Source organism: Heliangelus exortis, chromosome 8, assembly GCF_036169615.1.
Source record: "Heliangelus exortis chromosome 8, bHelExo1.hap1, whole genome shotgun sequence".
Taxonomy (NCBI): domain Eukaryota; kingdom Metazoa; phylum Chordata; class Aves; order Apodiformes; family Trochilidae; genus Heliangelus; species Heliangelus exortis.
Window position 1 is genome coordinate 16642745 of NC_092429.1, and position 26935 is coordinate 16669679.

At 41.0% G+C, this 26935-nt stretch overlaps 1 long non-coding RNA gene across 1 annotated transcript in view; it reads right to left on the minus strand.

Moving 5' to 3' along the window:
* Window positions 1-26935, minus strand: part of LOC139799134 (uncharacterized) — a 42709-nt gene that overhangs the window by 9487 nt on the left and 6287 nt on the right. The gene's annotated exons all lie outside the window — the stretch shown is intronic.

Genomic DNA, 26935 nt, shown 5'->3' on the forward strand with positions numbered 1-26935 from the left:
TCTGCAGATGTACTGTTTCCTCCTACGTTCACTCATGCTGTCTATGGTCTTATGAGAGCACCAGCTGACAACAAGCAAAAATATGTCAACTATCTTGTGAACTTTCTGAACAACTTCAACTTTTTAAGCCTTCCTGCTAACCACAAGACTGAGCAGCTCCTTGCAGCAGGCACTACAACAATTAACCACTGCCTAAAGTTTCACAGCCAAGAAGTGAAAATCATTACTAATTGTTTTACCAAAACATTAAGGGTAAATAAAATTTTGTAAGGAACTATTGTAAGTGTATCTCATAACAAGCTAAAACAACACATTGTTACTCCTCCTTCCAGAGAGCTGTTTATTTAAAGTGGAGAGGTTTTTCTTCAGAGGGAGGATTAAGTGAAAAGAAAAATGTGTTTGAACAAGCATATGCTTACAAAGTATTTTTTAAATCACTCTACAAAAGAATGAAAGAAGCAAAGTGTTAAATGCAATGGGCTCTCAATGAAGGGGGGGGGGAAAGAGAGTGAAAGAGCAAAAAAAATAAGGAAAACATCAGGAAAATACTAGAGGTGAGCAGTGGTTACCATGGAATTTTCTGCTTCTATTTTATATTTCTAAGAATCTCTTAAAGCCATAAGTAAGAGCCAAGTACCAAGATTTCTTTATCATTTAATCACATAATGGAGATGTTCAAAAACTGAAAGTTAATCTCCTACCATGACAACTGCAATTAGAAGAAACTGCACAGAAATTACATTGCTGCAATGTTGTGAGGCTGCAGCTGGGTAACTGTTAAGTTCTGGCCACCATGCTGTAACAAGGATATGAATAAATTGGAAGGAAACCAAAAACAGCAGCAAAAAACAGGATGAACTTGCGAAGATCAAGAGACACTGATACCTACAATCCTGAGAACAAATTTAAATGCATCTATGTATCTAGCATAGGCAAGATGAGCTTATTCTCAGTGCTAGACCAGGCTGGGTGAGGAAACTGGCATGTGTCGAGTTCATGGTATTTTTCCTAGTTGTAAATGATAGTTAGGAAACAGGAGGGTATCTGAGGAAACACCTGAAAAACAGAAATAGAGTTTTTTCTGGCTATTACTAAGTGGTAAATGAAACTCTAAATTGTACTGAGTTCATCATCCTATTACTTTTGAGGTGACTCAATTAATGTTTATTTAAAGGAAAAGATTACATGGATAAAAAAATAAATAGGACACCACTATTCTGACTCAGAATATTCACTCTTCTTGTTTTATAGATTTGCTGTATCTAGAGGTTACATATTCTCTGATCCCCAGAAAATAAAACCAATGTGGAACCAATATAAAGCCACGACTTCCTATGCAGGTGCAAAAGGCTTCCCGGAATCCTTGAGTGGCCTCTTGAGGCCACCAGGTGTGGTGGAATCCTAAAGTGTTTCTGTAACTGCCTAATATCCACCCAAATTCCTCTGGTCAGGAACCTTAACGCAGAATGTGAAGGAGATTTTCATTCCAGAGCACCTCTGACATGGATAAATTAGCAATCAGTGTATCATGATTGCATCAGAAATAAAATACACATCAAACTCACTGTGGGCTTTGTAATCTGTTCCAGCTACAGTCAAACATCCTATTGGATATGACTGCCTAGCAAAAAAAATATTTCCTGCACAAGGACCATCTGTTTTCCTATCATCTTTCTATTAGATTCTACTCGTTGGCAAAATGCAATGAAAAAAACATCTTTAGAGCTTGCCTCAGATATTGGTGATGGAGGTTCGTTCCTCTCCTGAACTAAATGACCTGTGTGAAGTGTTTGTATTGAGCAGAGGCAAAGCACAGCTGAAATTTTCATACCTCCTGAAGGTAAAGTGCACAAGACAACAAAATAAAAAACGTGTTTTTTCCCATTTCTTCAATTTATTGCCATATTTCATAGACTCATTGGCTATGGGAAAAAATTACTAACTCTTGAAGGCACTTAATAGAACAACAGCATTTTAAAGGAAATTAATACTTAAGGCTTCATTAATTTCTGTTCTGCAATGAAACAATAGCTCTCACTTGGTAGACTCACAGCAAGGTCAGCCCTCTGAGACATTACTCAAGCAATGTTCTCACTGCCACATAGTTGTAAATGTTTTAAGTTTGGAGATTTGGAGGGAGGTGGGGGTTGTTTGTTTTGGTTTTGTTTTTTTGGGTTTGTGGGGTTTTTTTGTTTGTTTGTTTGTGTTTTGGTTTTGTTTTTTGTATGTTTGTTATTTTTAAAGCACATAGTGATTTGTTTCTACTAGTGTGGCCACAGCATGTTCACCTCAAACTCTTCTTGTACCATTTCCAGAAAACAGAACTCGTACCAGGTCAGTGGCAATACAAATGTGTTTCATACTCCTTTCTGCTGCTGCATTCCTGGCTGGTCAGTTCACGGGGTAGGGAATATTTAAATTGGCAGCCTACACAGTGGGTGTCCCTTTTATCACTGTACTTCCCAAGGGCAGCCTATGAGCTTTGTTACATTGGTAACAAAAAATTTCTGGTACCACTGAGGTGAGGGTCCAGTAAATTGGTTATTCGGTATCAGGAAGGTACAGTATAACCCATAGAACCAAAGGTTTTTAATGTGCCTGTACTTTATGCTGCTTCCCCATGACTTGGTCCTTTTAACTTTCATGTTTTTTGACTGCAAGAATTTTATCCCTATACAATGCTTTATTGTATCACGTTAAAAACTAACCACAACAAGCATTCCTGAGTATCCTCAGAGTATTGTTTATTCAGTTTCTGGAAAGACTGAAATCCTCCTGGGGGGGTATGTCAGGGAAGGGGGTGTTTTTGTTACATATTATTTGCTTTCTTGCATAACGTTCTTTCATCGTTTTCAGAAGTCAGGTTTTAATCTAAGCCCTAATTATACTTTGTTTTGAAAACACTAATGCTAAGAAGTGTTTTACCAAAGGTATCTGATTTGATCCACTTCTTGTAACAAATTCAGAATTAGTTTTACTTCTTAATATGATATGATAGGGATATAGCCTAATAATGGAAATATTTAAAGAAAATTAACTTTTTATCATAACAGTTTTACAATTTTATTTAATGAATGCCACAGATCATGTTTAACAGGAGACAGCTCCTTGATAAAATCTCCTCACCACCTGCATTCCTCTCACCACCTCTCCCAAAAATCCTATCAGAGGATCAAATTCCTGCACTCGTTCTTGTAAACCCCCCCCCACTCCCGGGGCTGCCTTAGACACTTGTGGGGCTTTTTCTACATCCCAGAAATAAGGGGACTAATAACTGACTGCCTGCAGGGGGATAAAAGACTCAGATCAGGAATCTTTTTGTTCCTCTAATACTTTTTATTTTAAAGGATTGAACAAGGGGAGTTTACTATGGACAATTCACCATAGCACAGAATCATCCTCCATGCAGTTTACAGCCAAGCAGCTATTGCCTACTGGGATCCTTCAGATGAACAATCGGCACATGTTTTCCATTGCAGGTCTGCTTGCAACCAGCTCTGTAACTCGAGTCACATTCATTATAGCTGCTTCATGACAAAACAGTATGTAGTTTGAATTTATAGATATTTACCCCAGTTGTCTTTGCAAAAATCACAGTATTCTGGAATATTCACTTACAGGCAGCCCATTCTGGGAGGGGAGGGAAGTTTGAGTTACGTCCTGACAACTATACTACCAAATTCTTTTTCAAGTGCTGACTGTCTCTTGACACGATTTCTGAGATGGTGTTGTTCTGTTCCACCATTTACTAATTACTCAAAAGAGAGAACCATACTGTTGTGCTTACAACTTGCTGCTTTCAACCCAGCGATATTTGTATATTGGGGCCTTAAAATGCTGCGACATACCACACATTTAAATTGTAGCTACAATATCTATCGGTCAGTTTTAAGTGCCTCAGTACATGTTAAGCTTTGGCATGCAAATCTGAAGATGAGATTTACCATGCAACTTCCAAATATTAACGTCAGTCATCCCCTGTTGTTAGTATCAGCCTAAGTGGAATCCTAATTTGCAGCCTTCAAAGAAAACCCAGAATATCCTGGGAAGAAACTCAGTGCTGCAATTCAGCCACATGCACATTGTTTGGGTTAATCCCTGCAAGGCTTTTTTTCATATTCCTATGCAACAAAACGGAGTTTGAAAAATAATTCCTCCTCATGATTTTACTGGAAAGTATGAGACAGGCCTCTGAAAAAACTTAAACTACATTAAATAAGAGGTCAAAAGAAATGTTCAGGTAGCACAAGAAACACAACTGCTATCATTACAAGTGGTGTGAGAGGAGAGGTCACTTCTCAGAGAAGAGGACAACTGTGATCAGCAGTGCCCTGAGACGGCTTCACAGCCTCATTTGTGAGTGCACGTGTGTTTCAAGAAGTGCCATTAGGTGCTGGAGTTGGGGTAAGTCAGCTCTAGATAGATGGCTGTGCTTGTGCTCTTTGCTTTACATTCCTGGATGGCATCCCATGGCTGCTGCTTTCTGCAAGTCTGCTAAGGAAGGCACAGAGAAAAGTGGGGATGTACTGCTACGCTACCTCTGCTGCTTTCAGTGGTTAGGTCAGGTCCAACTCATGATCCCAAAAGCACCACACAGTTTGAAGTATCCTGCACAACTAAGCAAGGGAGCTGCGGACACAGAGGAGTTCTACCAGCTACAGGATCTCAAGGGGGTGGTTACCAGGAGAGCAGCTCTTCCAAGACATCACTTGGGGGCCAGCAGAAGAAATCATTCTTCAACAGTTAACACTGGTCCAAATAACCAGCACCAGCAGCTACCCAGGCCCAGAGAACATCACAACACCACGGGCAGGGGTTTCCTTTTACTTGGGGCCACACAGTGTTCTAGAGCAGGAGTTGCAGGTGTGGAGGCAGAGGTAAGGAAGTGCTCCAATGGTGTGTCCCTGCCCTCCCTGCCCTCCCTCCCCACCCCCACTCAGTTTGCCACCTTCCAAAGCACACAGTGCAAGCACCAACCCTCCCCCCTTCTCTTCCCACTAATCTTTACAAGTTTATAAACCTGACAAACAGGGTAATAGATGGCTTTCAAAGATATGCAGCTTACTTATCAGGAGGAATGGAGTTGGATACAGCAGCACAGGATTTTTCTTTATCAAAACTGACAAAAACCTGAAAGATGGATGCTACCAGATGCCACAATAAATTCCAGTTCCTATCAAACATACTTTAATGAGTCATTAATATCCTCCCACTGGGATGGAGGGAGATTTCCCTGCTGGTCTGTGCTCCTACACTGGGTTGACTTTTTTCCTGAGCCCCTCCACATAGTTAACAGAAACATACCATTTGTTCTTAAGCTTTATTTTCCTTAGTTCAGAACCAATCTTTCTGATAACAATAGGCAAAAGATGTTCCCCCTTTGACTTCTACATTCTGCTTCCCAGAAATGAGTTTATCAAATTTTTAACCTGTAATTAAGTATACCAGACCTAAGCATAGGAGGGATTTTTAACAACTCTCCCCAAACTTGCTGGTGACCAGAGTCAGAAGGGGCCTGCAAGTTGGGCTCCTGCATGTGGCTGGATAAACTCAACAGTTTCCACTGTCTGGAGAACAGAGCTCAGATGAAAGGCTTTGGGCTGGTGTTATCATGCCAGTAGCTTTTCAGGTGTCACATCAGTGCCAGAGCAGGAATGTAATTTCCTCCAAGCAGTCTATGGCACAGTTCTTCTCAAAAGACTTTCTTTGACCTCACTACCATAAGAGCTATGACAAGTGATAATTTAAATCTGAACTTAATATAGAATGATAGAATAAATGTATACAGACTATTCCAATTAGTAATCAGTAGGAGTACAGGAAAAGTCTGGGAAGGCAAAGAACAGAATAAAATAGATGAGATGGAAACACACAGGAGGAGAAGCAGCAAAATGAAATGGAAATGGAATTCCATCTAAAAGGAAGAGACATTTGTTTCCATAGCAGGGAGGAGTAAGGAGTAACCAGTCCACTGGAAGTTTTCACAGCCAGGGTCCCTCAGAAAATTGCATGACTGCTGGTCAGCCTACACACTGCAGTATTACTGAGCACAGGGCACTGGTTGAGAGTGAAAAGAGAACACTGAGCATTCTGTTGGCTGTTCATATGGTGGAGCAGCTGTACACCTTGCAGTCCCCATCCTTTGACTGTCCAGATTAGAGACAGCTCCCTTTAGGCTGTCCCGGGAAGGGAAGGGAAAGATTTTTGGACTGCATGCCTACATCTTGCCCTGCTATGCAAAGACAGGCTGAACCTTGGGAACAAACTCCATCCTGATTGAAAAGCGCTTCCTAAGCATAACCTTGTGAAGTAAAGCACTCAGAACAGCGATTAAAAAGAAAACCACCCCCTTACTTAGCAGCTCATGTCAAAGCAGCTTAAGCACATGCCTAAAGTTAAACAGATGTTTAGATTTCAGCTCAAGTGGGGCTTGTGCTGACTCTGCAGTACTGCAGATTTTCAGGACTTGCAGTTACTGCAGGCCCTTAGTTCTGCTGGTACCTCTGCTCTGCTGATATGTGCTCCTTGGTATGCACATACTGCAAACACTGACTCAGATGCCAGATTTCTGTAACATACACAAAGCCATAAAAGTACTTCTCAAACTCTAACAACCTAGTTCATTCAAATAAAGCACGTAAATTTCCTGCAAATTTAAATACATATATATTTCTGTGCTACACAGATACAAAATGTTTTCTTGCCTGATTATTGACCCAGTGATCTTAATATACCACATTAAACCCATAGTGTGCAAGAATAAAAATGCAAGGGGAGGTGAAAAATATAAAGATTGCTTTAAGACACTCTCTTCAAGTGGTGAAGTTTTAAAAAGTATTGTACCCACAGTGTTTAGAAATTAATAAATGTGTTACAAATGTTTTAGTTTAATCTCAAAACTCTTCATCCTTTGCTATCCTAAAGCATCAGGTTATTCCAAATGGATGTTACCTGCTTTAGAGACAAACTCCATTGTGGGGGAAGCTCTAGTTGCCAAGAACTTGGCAAGACAGATTTGCAGTTAGGTACTTCCCTCTACCCTAGGGAACCTGGACTATAAAAAGAGCAGGAGACAGACCCAGATTTAACTAAATGAAACTGCACCCACTCCAAAAGCAGTATGCCAAGTTTCAAAATATTCTCTCTTGCAAAGGATCTTTAAAGATATGTTTCCAACACTCATCTCCAGAGCCTGCTCAATACATACATGCTCATTAGGATTTTATACAGAAATACAGCTCAGTGAGGCCTGGGTAATGCAACTTTTGCCAGAATTAGAACATATATAGAGAACATGCTCATGCATTGTCTATAAAACTCTGTCCATTACTTACAGTTGGCAATCAACACATATAGAAAACAAGACTGGTTGTGAAATAGATTGCAAGATCTGCTGTTGAAAAAAAACCAAACCCAACCAAACAAAAAACCCTCTGTGCCAGAGGTACATAAAAAACCTGTGAATAAATAAGCATATTCCTGCAAAAGGCATAGATATTCCTCTGGCATAGAGATCCTTCCCAAGTGCTCCAGACACACAGCAACTGACTAACAGCAACTAAACAAGTTATACTGAAAATACCTCGTTCTTACAGTTTCCTTTTCCAAAAAGCTGCAGATGCACAGGTCACTTGGGAAGAAGTGATAAGTGGGACACAAAATGCTCAAGGCTTGCCACACTTGGAAAAAAAAAAAAACCCAAACAAAACCAAAATAAATTTTCTAGCCCTTCCTAGTTTCTAAAGCATACAATGAAGAAGCAGGTTAAATGAATCATTTAAGACAAATCTATGAGAGAAAGCCTAAGAAAATCTCTTAATAGATAAAATGACTGTACTGCATTCACATGTGAGGATCTCAATGACTCGTGCAGACTCTTCCTTTCCTACCTTGTTGCATTTGTTGAAACAGACCTGGTTCCCCAGAAACTTTAGCTGCACAAAGTAAGCTCATCCATCACAGGGCTGAAGGCACACATGTAAGTTCAGTCAGTCTGAGCAACAGGAATGTGCCCCAGATAGAAACAAATGCAATATGGAGCACTTCAGTGTACTAGGGAATTGTTTCAGTTTCAGAAAATCTCAACTACTTCTTTTATTAAATACTCTATACAGTTTTTTTAAAATCAGATCTAAAAATTATCAGAGCTTGGTCAAGCCTGTGTAAGGGACCAAAGTGCTGCTTGAACCTTCACACAAATTCCACCATTTTTGTACAGAGAGACCACAGCAAAGCACAAGGAAAGGGATGGGACATCCCTAGCAAAAAGGATTAAAGTTCTTTGTAAAATTGCTGGATTTCTAGCAGCATAGAAACTGCATAATATATTTTCAAAATCTGATTTTTCCATTAGTTTTCATAATAATAAACAGTGCTAGAAGCGTGTAAGATACTCTTTCTCTTCACCCTGAGAGAGACATAGTTTCTCTCAGATGATCTCTCAAGATGGGGCAATATTTGAGGCAGCAGAATTCTCCAGCATGGGTTAACAATCCTTTCAGAGGAACCAGGGAATTTGCCCCCAAAAATATGGGCGGCACCTCGAGACCTTCTAAATGTCCTATGTATATTATAGCCTGGTTTTGTCATTATAAAACTGCACTACAAAAAAAGTTTATGGAATGTCTTGCTTAGGGTGTTGATGATGTAGAAATATGTAATTTCAAAACAAAAACAAGTTTTGTTCATCTTTAAAGAATGTGCTATTCTGATAACGACCATCTCCAAGTAAACTGAGGAACCACTGGGAACTGCAGCAATGTGAAATTCATTCTTCTCCGAAATACACAGGAACTGTTTATTTCTTCATGTGCTCAGTCATGATCTGGATTTTCATTTAGTTATTACTGTAGTGAAGTGAAATGGGAGCTATAGCATCCTGGTAGATTAATTATGGCCCACTTTTCCATCTTTTTTTGTATTTTGATTCTAATGTTACAAGACAGGCAGGCTGCTACCCCCTCCTCCTCCTATTTCTAGTTAATCTTTAGAAAGCACCACCTAGCACCTCAGTTTAGAATTCGCTGGTTTGCAGGGAGATTTTACTGCATTTTCCTTTCAAAACATGGGTTTGCTTTAAGATAGTGTTTTGTCCTTTCCAACCAGGTGAAGCTCAGCCTGTGCTGTGTGCTGGTGCTGCAGGCCCTGGTTCAGGCAGGAATAGCAGAGCCTGACCTTGGCAGGTAAGGGTGCAACTCAGATGGGCTGTGCCAGGGGAGTTTTTGTCTTCTGGGTCAGAACTATTTACAGGCAACTAAGATTAGGGAATGAAGGGAGGGAACATGCAACACCAGTACAGCACAGCCTGCTCCTGAGCACCCACACCACAGACCTCACTCTCCATTTGCATCAGAGGTGGAAGCAGAACCCAGTCTGTTTCACCTTTTTTTTTTTTTAAGAGGTTGTTCATGCCAGAATCAAATAATCAAAATTTGTCTTTTTTATTCCTGGCAGAGGAGGTCACAGCTGTCCCAGCTATGCATCAGAGATCAAGCATCCCCCCAGGTATACAGGTGAAGTAAGTTTTCTTTTTTTTTTTTGCAAGACTGAGGCATCTTGCTTAAGAGTTCTGTTTCCTCAAATCCGAGATACCTGCACTATAGCCATTGAGCACTGAACGGCTCCAAATATCACCACAGGCAATGAAATACTTCTAAATTAACATCAGCAACGTTCAGACTTGCAGTAGGAGCTCCAATGTCTGATAAAACACCACAGGAAGAACACTGAAGAAATGAGCACCACCCCTGCTCTCGTCCCTACAACAACAGGAAATTTGTTAAACAAAAGTCTGAGCTCATCCTAAGAAGCAATCAGTGCCCACAGAACAGGGGAAAAAGATATGACCTGGAAAGAGAGGTCAGGAAACATGCTGGCAATCAGTCTAGTCATGGGCAGCCAGACACCTTGAGAAGCTTTGTTGCCCCTTGAGATGTAAGAACAGCACAATCCTGCTGAGGATGGAGTTGATTTCCATTGGCTTCTGCGGCACTCTGATGAAGCACAGGAGACTTAACAGACAGACACACCTCAGAAGAGCTGGTGTGCATTGCTTGGTGGCAGCTCCCAGCTGGAGCACCGTGTGTAATTCCACTCTCAGTAGCAAGTCTGTGCTCTGTGTGGTAAAAGAGCAGCAGGAGGAGCAGGGCTGCTCCACACGACATGAGCCAGGAGCCAAGGTGACCATGGTGCAGGCAGCTCCCTCACCAACCAGATGCAATTTCACAGCATGTGAACAGGACAGGCAGAGCAAGGTGCTGGAGCATCTGCAGTCCCAGGTAAAGCAAAGGGATAAACTGGGTCCAGGGTCTATGCAGAGGGCCCAGTCAGGATCAAAAGAAGACGGGGGTGGGGACAAGGCAACAACTCAGATCCAAGCCTCATCCAGGAGGCAGGGCCAGAGCTGGAGATGAGAGCACACTCAGGAAACCTGAGCTGAAGCACAGCCCCGGGCCGTGGGGCTGAGGCCACAGGGGGAGCTGATGGGGACTGGTGGAGGCTGGTGAAGCACTCGAGGCCCTGACATAGAGGTTCAAACCCCAACTGCCTTGTCTCATTGCAGGAGGAGGTTACTGTTGTGACCCCATTGCTTTTATCTTCATGTTTCAAAAAAAAAGGCAGCTGCCCCAACACTTCAGTCGCTCTTAAGCGAACGGTCTTTAGAACAGCTGTTAGGGTAATTAAGAGCTCAAGCTGTCAAATACATTGACCGTGCAATTTTTGAGGTTTACTTCATTTATACCTTTTAAAGACAGCCTCGGGAACCTTGGCATTGCTGGCTTTAACTTAGTATTGAAAACATCTTACTGTCATCTTTCAACCTCCATTTGTGCCTTTCACACAAGCTGCTTCCTGCCACATCACACTCATTTCTGGTTTTCTGTATGAAATAAATCAATAAAAAGTCACAGCCCGGGCGTGCGCCTGTTCCATAACCTTGTGCAAAAGGGGTACAGGATTTTGGGATGCTGAGTGGCCACAGCTGAGAGAGCAGATGTGGCCAGCTCAGATTTTACTTCCTGTAAAACCAGAACGTTGAGCAGTCTGCTGAGCTTTGGAGTTTGTATAATAATTATTCCACTAAAGAGGTAGTCTGGGAAAGGAAATTGAGGCAGGCATGGAAACAAACCTCCTGCTGGCTCTGCAGAGTGGGACTTTGCTGAAATCTAGTATTATAGAGTTGGTGAGTACACCCCATTGCAAGCATGAGTAATTGGTCACAGTGCTCAAGTGGGCTGTGAGAGACTGGGCTGAGCAGAGGACACAAGAGCAGTGAGCGTGACTCAGCAGAGTCAACCTGCCCTGCTCCTGCTCTTCTCCTAACACCAGCCACGGATTCTGCATGCCCCAAATATTCTCAAGCTGCTTCCTTTCTAACCAGGAAGCTGCTCCAAGTGATGAAAGGAGAGTGAACTTGCTTTGGGGAGTGCTGGAGCAAGAGAGAAATGTCTTGTTCTTAGGCTCTGGTGCGAAGCACCCCAGAGGTTTCCAGTCATCATGAGATGTTCCCGCAGGACAGGCTGCTCAACCCTACTCCTGAACTGGCACAGGCCAGTATGAGCCTGGACACCATCCCAAGCTTCTCCCAACACCCAGGAGCACTGTGGAAAAGGAGAGTCTAAAGCAAAGAGAAACTCTACAGAGGATTCAATATGCTGAATTCAGATATATCAAATATTTGCAAATCCCTTATCTCTGAAAGAAATGGGCTGAACTGCTGCACCAAAACATGAACTATGTTTCTAAATGCAAATGTAGAAACACACATTCCTGCCCTTGCAGAGGGGCTGGAACTGGATGATCTTTAAGGTCCCTTCCAACCCAACCCATCCTATGATTCTATGATTTTTCTTGAACAATATACTCAGGGTTTGGACACTTCAAAGCATGTAGCAATTCAGCCATTGTAGAACACTGGCATAGCTTCTTTTTTGACCTTGCTCCAAAATGAACCCCTGAAGAAAAGGCGCTCTGCACTGTTTTAGAAACCTTGTTATATCACTTCGGAGAGGCAGTTCTAGCTTCGTTTAATCCAAACCCATGGATAACACACAGTCATTGAAAAGGAAAAAACATCAAAATCCCAGCCCATGCTTATACAGAGCACACATCTCTACCACAGTTCTACAGCCTTGTTTGTAATTTTTAAAAAAATACAGATTCTCTCTTCTGCTTTGCTCAATGCTTTTGAAGCCATGTTTTGCTGGAATTTTTTTCTTCTGTTGGTACCACAATTGCATCTGTGTTGGTGCTGAAGTTTAGATTAGAAATAACTTATAAACAATTCAACTTTTGGATAACATAACAACACTGTCAACATGGTTTAAAAACAGATGACTTTCCTGTACAACCTCACCTTTAAAAAGATAGCAGAGCAGTTTTACCTAGGTTATAAAGAATTCCACATAAAATTAATATGTAAGAAGCACCTCCTCCATTGTAGGGCACCAGCCTGCCTACAGTTGCTCTACTTCTTCCTGTTTGTTTCAGGCTTTCCCATCCCTGTAAGTCTCTAGTATCTGTGATCTCTATCAATTAAAAAAAATAGTATGTGGTCTCAATTTCAAACAGAAAACATAGGTTTTAGCATGCTGTTTCAGTGTGTTTCTGCAAATTTTTTTGTCAAAACCTATGTGCCCATCAAATATTTGCATTCACGTCCAGTGGGACACTGGGATCACAGCACTAAAGATGGCAGGAATCAGTGCTTTCCAAATAGTTTATTTGTAGTCAATATTCTGGAATTTGCCTCATCAAATTGTTTGCTGATGCTTTTCTTCCCACTATTTCATCCAAGTCAGCAGATGAGCAAACCCTCTTGAGAATTTCTCAGCTTTGCAGAAATTCTGACGCTATTGTCTGGTGCTTTGAGTGTTACAAACAAATTAATCCCAGCCCTTCATGCCTTCATCTGACATATCCTGTCACTCAAATCAACACACCCTTTGGTTAAACAACTAATACATTTCTCCTTGCATTAATTTAGTAGGCCTTGCTTTTTAGTCTGGTTTCCTACATTAAGGAGGTTTTAGTGACTGTACTGTTTGTACATCTATGACTTGTTTACCCGCAGAGAAAATAACTTTTGACTTTTTCTATCAAATCTGCTAGAGGGTAGGAACCTCTAAGATTTGTTAGCTGGCCCATAGGTAGGAGAGAGAGCCAATTTTGTTGCCCACAAGGCTGCCATCTGTAGCAAATATGCAGCTACAAAGTAAGACAGCAAGAAATCCACCCACCAGGGCACTGGAAAACCTGTGAGCAGAAAGTCTGAAGCATTACATCAGCCTCCAGCTCGATTTCCACACACACCTCAGCTCTGAGAATGCTTACAGGTATAAGGCACATTCATGCTTGAAATTTGCTGAAGTAGGGCCATAGGGTATGGAGTCCTGGCAAACGCCCAAGCCCTCGAAACAAATTAATAGAATTGCTCAGCTTTGCTGTTCACTTTCTTGTCAATTTTCAGGGATATTTTTCCTAATCGTTTGTACATTGGAAATTAGCTACTTTTGCTTGTCTCTCCTTTCTCATACTAAAAAGACACTTCACTTTGCCACTGTGTTTCACACAGCTTTAGGACTAGGATTGCCTTCCATGTAAACAGTGTCACTGGTTAAAGATTGCTCTTTAATCCTGATTGATTGTTCTGCAGACGTTTGCACAGGAAAGATCCTGTGCAATGTGCTTGCATCAGCACTATTTCTGTGGTAAGCACAAACTGCTAAAGCTTTGAATTTTCTTTCATTGAAAAGTATTAGATGTAGAATGCATTTCATTCACAGAATTATCTATTCCCATTTTTTGACATTGCTTGTCTACAAACTGCACCTCTTTCTGCTGTATTCCTCCATAAAAGGCATGGTTTACAACAGAAAATGCTGAAACTGCCTTTATCTTTTATTGTCCAACCCCTGCATTACTTCGTTCTATTTCCAGTTAAAACAAGATTACTGTAGCCAGCAACACTGACTGTTGCTATGGTTTTGTAGCCCTTATGTTTGTTTCCATTTCCACTGGTCCTTTTTCAGTTGTTTGACATGTTTTTAGTTGCTTCATCTGTGGTTAATCTCTTTATTGCCTCACTTGCTTAGGCACCATTTGGACTCAAATCATCTAATCACATATCTGGAATACTTCCAGACTTTTAAAACAGTATAGCAGGAGATTATGCTTAGAGTTAGGTGGCAGTCTAGCTCTTAGCTGGCTTCATAGTCTTATTGGGTAACTGTAAGGCTTTTTAGGAACACAGCACACTTTATGGCTTTATCAATGATCTTTTTGGTCTTCAGTAGAACATATCTTATATTCTATTACTCCTTCTGATGTGCAGACAGGCAGAATTTCAGGATGGAGCTGTTGTTAACAAAAGCAAGCAGCCACCATTTTATTTCATGGTTCTAGCTTCTGGTAACGTGCAGCTGGGACTCTGGTTGGTTTTCTGTCCTTGCCTGGAGAACACCAGGCTTTATCCTTTCCTGGACTAAGTCACTCCCAATAATTTCATCACTTACTATGGAGACCTGTGTCCAAATCCCTTTGGAGCATCCCATTTTCACACCAAGAAAGAAATTAATGCCTCTGTACTTGTGATCAACATCTCAGTACAATACGGACCTACTTCCTACGGATGCTTCAAGCAAGGTTGGACAGCCATAGGAAAACAAGGAAGTTAAAGCTGATAGAGTTGGTAAATCTTCCACTACCACAGCCACAAGAGCCAAAGAAATGAACCACATAAACACCATCACAGCTACAGATTACACAATCAGAATCCTAAAAATAGCAGCAAAACTTACGCAGACATAGTACTATTTTCAAATCTTCAGCCAGACAGTTTAGCCTTCAAGATTTCAGGCCAAATGGCTTTTCATACACAGACTGAGTAAAAACCTCACCAAGTCTCTGTTTCAGACTGTCTCCAAAACAACCCAACATTTTTCATGTGACATTTTCTACCATGAGTAATCCTCCATTCAGCTAAAATGAACCATGGCCTTACAGCTGCAAAATCTTGAGATACACTAACCAGAGGATGACCAAGAAGATTTGGGTCAACCTTCTGGTGAAGAACCACTGCCTAAGCTGTTCATCAGGGATGCTTGTTAAGCCCCATCCACTCACTTGGTAACATTTACCACTTTCCCATCCCCATCCCATTTGTAATTACACTGGATATGGGGTGTTAACATCTGTGGCACTGAGACCTAATCAAATAATTCTGCTCTTTCCTCTGTATTAAGCAATGTGTTATTTTCATTTCATAAGTGTTTAAATTTCCTAATGCAGGATTTCTACACTACAAGAGACTAATTTGTATTTTCTAAACACTTTTTAGTCTTTTGTTAAAGAAGTGTTGTGAATTGTACACAGCAGGGCTGAGCAATCAGGCACTCCCACCGTCAGGGAGTCAGGGGTCAGGGAGACTGAAAATGTGCACATTTGTTCTCAATATTGATGTTTTAATACCTTATGCATGTACTCTCGTGCTATCCTTAAAAATGTTTTTAAAATTTTCAAATATAAAAAACCATTAAAAAATGTTATTTAAAAAGCCCCAGCAACTTATCTTCTGTATTCTGGACATATTCTGTTCTGCAAAATACAAGCATGCATAAAGAACATGTTTGGGCAAAAGACTATGAGCTTTCTCTTCCAGAACATTCCCCCTCCTCCCTACATTTCTAAGAACTTTCTTATCAGGGATTCAGACCTTGATGATTACAAGTTGCTGTACAGTAACAAATTATCTAGTCAAATCCCACATATGGCAACATCCTAATTAAATATTTATTTAGTGGTTAAGTTAATGTATGAAGTGTTTATAACATGTCTCATAAGTAGTATGTTTTCTATCAAAATTTATAGGAAAATCTACTTTGCCAGAAAAAGGTTACTTCTTTTTACTAGTAAAAAATCACAATGGAAATCCTGCTATTAAAAAGTCACTCATAACACTATCAAAGAATCATACCAAATAAGGTTTGTAAGAATCTTTTATTTAAATAACAAACTATTTATACTTCTACAACAGTCTGTCTTATTTCAGCAAATATTTGGCAAAGTTATTTGATTAAGAGAGCAACCTGACCCTCATTTAACATGTTTATTTGCCATAATTTAATCTTCCATCATTTCACTTGAACTACGCAAATAATTTTTTTATATCTTTAATTAAAGTTATACTTCTCTTTCACAGCTTGGTTAAGATTGGATTTTCCAAGATAAGTGATCAGGGATATTTGAAAAAAAGTTTTTATACAGACCTCGTAAAGCTGATATCACTCACTTAGTGTTAGGTGCCACATGGAGAACAGCAGGGTCACTTCTTGTTTGATCACTGAATGCATCTTTGATTCCTATACCAAGGTTTGACCTAGCGACTATTTTTTATCTCCAACAAATTTTTAGAAGCTGTGATTTCTTTTCTCCAGTGAAGCACTGAAGAGCACCACATCCTCATGGCATGGTACCTAATGTAGTGTCTCAAGGTGACTTAACATCAACATCAAAGGGGAGCTTGGCACTGGTGCTGCCAAGGTGCAAGGCAATGAAGCACCCCCAGGCACCCTGCAGTCATCCATGTGCTGTCACCTGGGATTTATCAGGATGTACCAGGCAGCAGTGCCCGGGTGTGCTGTAGTACCTGCTGTATGCAGTGTTTACAGATCACCTCCAGCTCTACCATGCAGCACCATTTTCATCTCCAATATTGGGCATAGCTACGACACAACACCGTAGCCATTAACATTTTTAGCCTGAATTTTCTGAAAGAATTTTGAACTGACTTCAACAGAGGACTTCTCTTTAGTAAAAACAGGGACTCAATTACCCATTCTTTGCACACAAGGACAGATTGCAGTGAGAATACTGAATGCACAAGAAATGCAGGATTAGTTTTATAATTGATTTTTAGATGGCTTGTAACAAGAAGTATCCAGGAAAGGATAAAAGAAGTAAACCTGGTAATAAACATTAAAACCTCCACATATGACACATCTAGAAGAACTTGGTCAGAGAGTGCTGAGCTCCAAAAAGAGCCAAAGCCAGTCCAAATATGTTTCATCATATTTCATCCCAGCAAGGTACTAACATGGCTACTTTTTCAGTGTAGGGTGGCAATCGTACTACAAAATAACGTCGTAAATTCATGCTAGGGTAATGGTTGATTAACATTTCAAATACAGTGTAGTCAAGAAAGTCCTACAGCACAGTCCACATACATAAGCTGTAGCCTTATCAAGATCCTGTTGCAATTAACTGGATCTGCTTTGCAATAGTTTATGAATGCTCACTGTTTACACAGTTACTGGGATGTTTATTTTATAAATAGAAGAGGGGAGGGCAGAGTATTGTTTTCTCTGTAAAAGCCTTAATGTTGATAAGGGACAATTACAGCTGAGGGTCCATGCATATTGGAGGTCCAAAGGGATTTAGCATAGCTTGAAATGGACTGGCTCAAAGGAAGAAACAGAGAAGCATTTGTAAAGAAGGAGCAGACTGACACATGACCTTGTTTAGATGTCTGTGGAAGTCAGATCTACCATGCATCAATACATTGTTATTTATTGGAAGGCTCCTATGTAGACTTCAGTAACCACTCCTGTCCACATCCCAAGTACTTTCCTTTCCCTGACAATCTGAAGTACCCGAGATTAGGAAGCCTGCTTAGGAGGCTCAAGACAACCTGCTTAGGAGGCTCAAGACAACTTCCAGAAGGAGTTATTACATTTTCAGGACTCAATCACTTTGCAGCAATAAGGGTCTTGTTAGTATCTTCTCGTAACTTCATCTCCAGGGAGGTAAAGGGGCAATGCCTTTAAAGCAGCATTCAATAATCAAGTAGCATTTGTGACATCTTGTTTGTGCCATTTCATGGGTTTTGTGGACATACTCTAACCAGAACAGAATAAAGCTATGGTCTCAGAGCATGTCAGGTCCTTAAGAGATCTGAAGCTGTTACAAACATCAATATCTTGCATGAATTCCATGGTGCATGCTCTTCATAGTTAAAACTAATGACAGAACAACTTTTTTTTTCTTCTTCTTTTTTTTTTTTTTTTTTTTTTTTTTTTTTTTTAAACCATTTTTCACTAAGCCAGATGCTTAAAATAGCAAACCAAAAGCTGTGGATAACCATGCTTCTGATTTTTCTGCCAAATAGGAGAGCTGTAAGGCCTGGGGTTTGGTCAGTGGTTTTACACTTGGCTTATGCTGACCCAAGTGAGGGCTGCTGTCAGAAGAGCTGATTTTACATTCCCCTCTTCCAGTAAAAATGACAGTGCAACCAGGAGAAAAATCAGGGAGATCATCAGGATGAAAACTGATTCCTCCTCCCTTCTTTCTGCCCCAAAAGTTTAATTTTCATTTTCAATTGTGCTTGTGCCTCTGGTCAGGTCTGCCAGACAGTCATGTAAACAAACACGAGTCCTGGTGCAAGGGCAAGAACCAGCAGCAGGGCAGATTTGCCCCACTCACAGCAGCCAAGTCTTTCATATGGTGATAAATGATGAAAGCTTCACTGCTGCTATGACCCAAGCTCCACAAGGACTGATCCAGAGACTGAGCCGTTTTCTTCAACTGATGACTTCTGAGAGGAGAGGAAAGAGGATCTGATTTAGATGATGAGATCTTGCAAACACCGTTATTTTTCCTGACAGAAACAGAGGTAGTCTCTAGAGTAATCCTATTTCCTTCTTGTGGAGATGCAATGTATAGAAGAAGCACATACTTGTTTAGCTGTAGAGGGAAGCAGCCTCACCAGGTACATTCAGATGTCCACTTTATCATACTGAAAGCTCCTGAAACAGGAGATACATGAAATGCAAAATTCTCCTTAAACCTTGAGCTGGTCTAATTCAGAGAGCATAGGCAGCTGCTCTGCAGAAGGGTCTGCCAGAGGCAAATAAAGTTAGTGCAGATGACACTTCTCTCCAGTGAAGTAGACTAAGAAGATGCTAATAAGATAGAGAAAGCAAATTCAAAATCATAATGGAGATTAGCTACCTCCACTGAATAGGCTATTTGTTTCTTGTTGCTTGTTTCTAGCAAATCCTTTTGCAGTGTCACTTCATTCTGGATACCCTGCAAATTGCTGTGAAGAGGACTATTTATCAGGACATTACTCCAGACTATGTTGCCATCTGTAAATATTTGTATATATTACCAGAACTCTGACTGAGTAAATTTCTGACAAGTGAAATAAATCAAACCATTTAAGTGGAAAGATTCAAAAGTCAACCATAACAGCTGAAGAAAATATGAACTCTCACCCTCCCCTAGCAGAGTCCTGAAAGGAAAATGTGTTTGTTTTGAACATGAGCTTGTCATTAATGTAGTGAAATTTTCCACTCCAGCAGAAAAAGCAAAGAGGTTTTAAAAAGACTAAGTTTCTAGTGGACATCTCCAGCACTGGGGAGAAAGGTCTTATAAGATGAACAGCACGTGGAAGGAAAACAAGTCTGAAGCAAGTGGCTATCCCACCTAATAAGCAGGAAAGGAACTCAGTTCCTGCTGAAAGAACTGGGCTGCTGTTGCTCCTCTACCCCTTAAGCTGCCAGAATAATCAGAACAACGTCAAAAAGTTCCAAGGAGAGAGATCTCTAATGATGACTGGTGGCATCATTCTAACAAGGATTTCATGAGCTGTTACCCATGGGCATCTTACAGAATGGGATCCCTGCACAATAGATCTGCAATAATGTCAAAGAAGTTAGAAAAAGTATCAAAACATCCAGAACCATGTTTTAGAGAGTGAATGTTGAAGGAGAAGTAGAGCACCAACCAGTCCATTTGTAACCTTCTTGGCCACAGAATAAAAAGTAACATCCTGCTTTTCACTGTACCTAAAGTAGTATCCATTTCAGAAAGTTTGTAATTCTTTAAATTAATCTTAAACTACCTATAGAAAACCTGGACAAGAATTTTCCTGGTACTTGCCCCAAATTTCAAGATGTATCTATTTGTGTGTATATATATATATACACACACACTATTAAACCAACACATGTAAACACTGGAGTACTGCTACTGCATTTTGTGGTACTTTGCATCACTGCTGGAGAAGGACAAAGTTGCTAAGAACTTTAAGTTTAATGACAAAACACTCATACTTGAGGGCTAATCAGGAATAGATAAAGCTAAATCCTATGCCAACAAGTAGTAACATCCATTCCCTAACATCAACAGGAGTTAAAATCTCTTGACAGTAGAGATATGTACTACCCAGAGAGATGACTCCAACTTCAGCACACTAAAGAAAGCAAGTCTGTAAAGCATTCCTAATCCATTTGCTAATATACCTGTTCTTTCCAAGTGCAGGGGTCCACAGGCTCTTTGAGTATGCTTTATTACACCAGGACATTCTGTTTACCTTTATTTTCACAGAACTCCTTTGGACTGTTTTTGGACTCCACACAGCAAGATGGAGTAGTTCTTCAAAGAAGACCTTCAGTATTTGCCTTCAATAGTTCAGACCTCCAGACAAGGATTTTCAGTTTTTTCTGTTTTTTCATTTGATTAGCCTTGGTTTTGTTTTGTTTGTTTGTTTGTTTTGTAGGGTTTTTTTGGGAGTGGTGGGTTTATTTTTTTTAAAGGACTGTATTGTATTCTGGTACTTATAAGGAAGATTTTAAAGATTCTACAAAACTCATTAACTGTGCTGCACAGTTTTAGCACCTTCTACAGCATGGTATTTATGTACATCCACAGATGACTAGGATAGATGGGATGTATTACCTGATTCAGTGCCTACAGAGGTCAGCTGGAACATTTCTACTGACCCTAGAGCACTTTGCACAAGGCTATTAAAAGAGGCTTTCGATGAGAAAAATGTTGCACTCTGTCAGGTCTCCTTAGAATTAGCAATGTTAAACTATGAACCTGTTAGCATTTTGGACATTTCAGTACATCTAAGGGGAGCAGAGAACATGCAGTCCTTTGGGAAATACCCCTGCATTCAGAGCTTGATCCTGGTTTTGAAGAAAAATTTGCTTCCCCTTAAAATGAGGGGAGAAAGTGTCCCTTATTTTTTAATATTTCCTCGATGCAGTCTGCTGACCTCATACTGTCATACACTCTCTTTCCCAAGAAACATTCATGAATCAATTGCAGCAAACATCAGATTCCTCAAGTGAGCTGCCTTGCACACACAGCATGTCCCAGCCCTACGGAGCTGTACAGTCAGAGGGCAGCACTGGGACTCTTGTCTGCTCTGTTTTAACATCACTGCAGCTCTTCTGAGTGAACAGCCTGCCTACTTAATATGCATGCACCTCTTGTTTCCAAAAAAACGTTTCAATTAACATCCCAGACAAAAACCAGGCCTATAGAGATATAAGATGACTACACAGGAGAAGACTGAATAAAGAAAGGAACAGCAACATGCAACAGAAACTTCTCAAGCTCTGTACAACACCCATAGGGACCTGAGAGCATTCAAGCAATCACCAGTTTCAAGCCATTGATAGTTCTTTTTCTGTTCACTTCAAATTAAGCTTCTTGAACAAGACATTATCCAGAACATATGCATCTGATCGACATGATTATTTACACAAAATTCATGCATTCCTGCAAAGTCAACATCTTTGCATCTATTGTGTACAACTCCTGGCTGTCAGTCACACTCCTGAGACCCAGGCAGCACCGAGCTGGCTCATTAAGAGCATCCCCAGTGCCTGCCAGCTAATTACAATGAAACACTGACAGAACTTTCCACATAAGAGGGAAACATCCTGTGGTAACAGCAAAAGAGAAGGAATGTCAGGGTGGAAGGTGACTCAACAGCTCATGCATTCCCAGGCCTCACTTCAGTTAGAACATTTTTGCATAAACAGGCTCCTCTGAGATACTGTAGTTTAAGATTTTGCCATTCTTTTGTTTTAGTACTTTTTCACAATTCTAAGATACTACTGGAGGTGGCTGTTCAGTACTCTGGGCGCATTTCCCACCGAATTAAGCATTGCAGCATGAGCACATCCTCCTCAGGACACACCCTCTGAGAGGCTCTGTGGAGAAGTGAGAAGATGGCATTCCCAGGGCCATTGGGGAACTGACATGTCCAGCAGCTGGAGCCTCAGACCAGGGCGTTCCCAAAGAAAGCACCTCATGAGAAGTGTGAGAAGGCCCCACCAGCAGCTCCCTCCTGCTATTCTGGGGGAGCTCCAGCTCAAACACCTCTGTTGGCATCCAGGGAGGCAGCACTTTCTCTGTAAGCACTGTCCCAAGCCAGTCACAGTTTTATAACATAAATATATATATAAAGATGCATATATATATATGTAATAAGTTATTGTAATTGGAAGTTATTAGAATTGCCTATTCCATTATAGCATAAACTGTGAAAAGTTTCTTTCATAAACAGTCCATATAGAACTTCCAATTTCCTGGGAAGACTGCAACAGGTAATCAAGTAGTGGCTTGAGACCTGTGTCCTGGTGAGCAGGCTGCATCCTCCTGCCCTGGCCCTGCCTTCCAAACCAAGGAACAATTGCTCCCCTCCAACTTGAAAAATTGTTCCCTCTGTCCTGAAAACCTGATTTACCATCTATAGAAAAACAGATTTTGCTCTTGAGACTTAAAAGGGCTGTCTGTTTTCTGTAGAGGTAATATATGTCATACAAAATTTTATATATCTTGTTTTTCATAATATATTATCACCTATATCTTTCTTAATCTACTTCTGTGTTTGTGAAGGAATCCTGAAATGTGAAAGTTCGTGCCTTCCCTTTATTTAATCTGTCATTTGTATGTTCCTTAGTTTTTCCAACTACTGCACTTATTTTAGCACTCAACATTTCAAGGAAGCCAGGAGAGATAATAGTTCCTGGTATCTGGAAAAAATGTCTTCAGACAAGGCCTGGTAGACTGCTCAGTCTCAGCTTTCTCTCCATCAGCATCTGCAGCCAGCTGGGCACCCTGCAGCATCACCCAACTGGCACATGATGCATCAGACCAAGGGATGTGGAAACTGTCTGCTGCTTTTTGAGGATCAAAAATTCAGTCCCTCTCTGAAATTACCCAGGTGGCTTCTTCAACGGCAAAATGCTTATAAATGATAAGATTTTCATTTTAAAAAGTTTTTTTCCTAAAAACCAAACCAGACAGCTCCACTGCACTCCTCTCCCCCTTCCCTTCCCTCTAACCCTGGTGGCAGTGTTCACGCAGACACTGCACGCCACACTGGCACAGCACAGCTGGTCTGCCAGTTTGCTTGTGAGAAGTAATCATCCAAGAGAAGTCAGAAATGCAGTAATAACTAAAACATGTAAAATAACTATTACAATCTTTCTTAAACACTTAAGTACCTCTGTTGTCTGCTGATGTATTTGCTACACTTCTGCTAACAGTATCTTACATCAGCAGAAGGTGTCTGCAATGCTTTCCTCAGCACTGAAGAAGCCAGACCACTGTGAACAATGCACAGGCAGGAAAAAAAACCCAATGCAAACATTTAAAGATCAAGTACCTTTTTAAAAAAAGCATCACCTAAATATTAATTGGTCCTCATAAACACAAAACTGACCATTGCCAACAAAAATCTTCCAGAAAAGAGCATGTGAGGAGATGACAAGAGCCTTCACCCATCTATGAGATGCCAGAAAATGGCATTCGGGCTAAATAAACTAGCAATTTAACTGCTCTGTGTTTCAGAGAAACAGTCACCTGAAAGCACTGCCCAGGATATAGGCCGATAGATGGCAAGGCTTGGATTATTTGATTCCGAACTACTTGGCTTCGGCAGTTCCCCTGGAGACAGAAGTAAACACGAAGCTGGGGCACGGGTGGGTTGCAGCTGTGGGAGCCCACGGGGAGGGCTGAGCCCCAGCCCAGGCAGCAGCAGGCAGAGCCAGGACCTGGGCACAGCACTTGCTGGAAGGCAGGCTTGGATGTCTGAGCAAGGAAATGGCATTATGCTCAGTTCCAGTGTTTGAGGAGAAAGGACACTGTGTACTTGTTTTTTGTTTTGTTTTGTGAATAGAGCAAGTTGCATGTCTGCCAAGGGAACACACACTCTTGCCAGCGTCTCCTGACAGAGCAAGCACTGTCTGGTCTCCTGGGCAGAGACAACAGCAAACATGTGAAGGAGTCCCAGCACTCTTCTCCTCCACTGCTAGTGACATTTGTGAACACAATTATCCTCACAGGTTCTTGTTTTGCCAGAAGCAGGAAAAAAAAACCATAGGTGATGAAATAAACTGAGTACATCAAGTGTAGGGGCTAATAAAGCCTTTTGTTGCAGCCTGAAGTCAAGTTAAGCCTGAGTGGTTAATGTGCTTTGGTGAGCTATTTTTTTTCTCTTCAATTTGTTCCTGACTGCTTCATTTGTGGGGAGGTATTTGTGTCTTCTTATTTATGAGACATAAACCAAATACACTTTCCACTCTAACTAGCAAAACAGTCCAGTGTTTCTCTTATACAGAAACAGACTGGAGGTGTGACAGCTCTTTCCTCCTGTTCTGATAGCCCTTAAACAGACAAGACTTTTCTTCAAGGCCAACTGTCCAGATCCATCATTGCAGACTGTGTCTGTAAGCCCATACCACCACAGCAACGGGATGAAACACCAGTTCCTGCCTAACCTGCACTGCTTCCCAGCATTGCTCAGTAACATGGGAGGTTAAGGACAACCAGCAGTGTGCCTGTCAATTTTGGCATGAGACATCATTCACTGAAGTAGGATGTAAATCAGCAAAAGAGCAAATTAGTGACTGTCATAAACAGAATTTACATAGTAAATTTTGTGCTATCCTGGAGATTTGACTTTGGAAATAGTGCATTATGGACTGTTCACATCAAAAATTGCTTTGAAAAAGAAAACAGGGAAAATCTCTTCTTCAGAAATTTCTACAAACCACCAGAATTTCATCTCTTGTTAAAATCCTTTCAGCCTTCCACCCAAACACAACCAGACAAGGAGATGGAGCCTGGGAGATGCACAGACTGTGGCAACCTCTCACATGCACAAGTGACCACACCAGAGAGGATTAGTAGAGTACCATGCAACTTACTCAGGTCTGTGATCTACTTTATTTGCCAAGGTTGAGTAAATTTCAGCACTAACAGGGACGGTATGAAGATTCAGACACTGCTGCTTTAGACACTATCTGCAACACACTTGTGAGTACAAATACATGCAGGGGAAGATCCTTAAACTATCAAAGAGTATTACTAACAGTATGATAAGCCCAAGGCTAGGGAAGGTTACTGAACAAAATGTTCTCTTTCACATCAAGGAGAAGTTGCTGTTAATGACCTTCTATATCTAAATGATATTGGCTGCCTCATCCAAGGCCAGGTAGTGTGGTCTGCTAGTCCTTGAGTTAACAGTGGCTGAATGGTTGAATACACCCTTCTCTTATCTGTGTTAGCACAGTAGAGATCTAAAAAAAATTCAATACATAGCCTTGATTTTTTTAAATCAGCACATGTAAGAATCTTGTAAATTCCAACTGGGTTATAAAATGCAAACCTTCCAATATAACTTACAAAACAGACTCCTGAGAACAAGCTCAATGGCTTCAGAATCAATATTCCACAAAGTGCTAATTGTAGCAACAAAACTGTGTTGAAATTCTCATGTCCCTGCTGGATTTCCAGCTTTCAAATTCAGCTGTAAACAGTCAAGGAAATAATTTTTGAGTTCCCCCTTTCCCTAGAGGAAGGAATATGTAGAGCTTTCCAAAGTTTTGTGAATTCCTTTGGCACCTCTGAATTGGGCTCTTGCCTTGCCAAAGAATGAGTATTTTACCTTGTGGTTGTTCTTAAAAATGTGATGTGATGTACTAGACATTTGCTCAGCATTACATTTGCTAGTGCATTTCCATGGCCTTGACAGTGATTCTGTCCCTAGCTGAATGGCTTGGGTTAGTAACCATTGATGCAAGGCTAAATGTAAAAAATTTTGCTTTGTTGCTGAACACAGAATCACACTCCTGAAATCTTTGTTATCCAACCTTGTGAAACAGTATCTTTGGAGAAAGGATGTACCAAGCTGTGCTAACCAAGAGGCTATTTGCCCTGAGTTAGAGAATAGGATGAACTGTGACCATGACAGGGAGGTTCTGGTAGACTCTGTTAAGTAGTTTAGCTACAAGACTCGGTACAGACCAATATAGAAGCTCTTTGGCAGCCAAGCAGGATAGGTCTAGAGAGAAGGAATTTCTTGTCCTATGTTTTCTTTGTAATGTACTTTGTAAAGTACAGCATGTAACCTGGGCTGACAAGTCACTGCCTGGTCTGCTCACTACCTTGAAATAACAGCTCCAGCTGCTGTGGGATTAAAAAGAAGCTGTTAAAAGTTAGTGATAGGCTGCACAAGAATTTCAGCCATGGCCTCTGGGCCATGCCTGCTGGTCACAGATTCAGGTTGAGCCTATATATAGTGTTAGGAGAGGGACACAGCTGAGCTCCAGGTAGGACCAGAATGCAAAGTGGGAGACAAAAGAATAGGTAAGACACACCAAAAACTAACTCCTGGCATATTTGTCTAGGTGGTAACTGGGCATTATTATATACTGATCAGCCAACATCTGGGGTCAGTGTTAGGATAAACAAGAACTCCCAGGGCTAGGAGCACCAGGTGGAGCAGGGCACCTACCAGCTGCAAAAGGTGGGCTGTGCAAACATTTGATTTCTGGCAGCTTATTCCTTTGGGCCACAGCTGGGGGTCATGGGTTAGGGCTCAGCCCATGACTAGGATTAAGGTTTGAGTTTGGGTTAGTGCCCGCCTGGGCTTTGCCTCTCTGTTATCCCCAAATCCAAGTATAATACTGGGGATGGACTGAAGCTTTTTATACCAGTTACTCCCTAAATTGTCAAGGGCAAAGTCCTCACATAGCCTTGGCAACCACTTTTTGCTTCTACACCACATGGAACCCTTGGCTTTTTCCATTTCTTACCCTAACTTTAACTCTGGTCTTGGTCTTAGCCATATCCC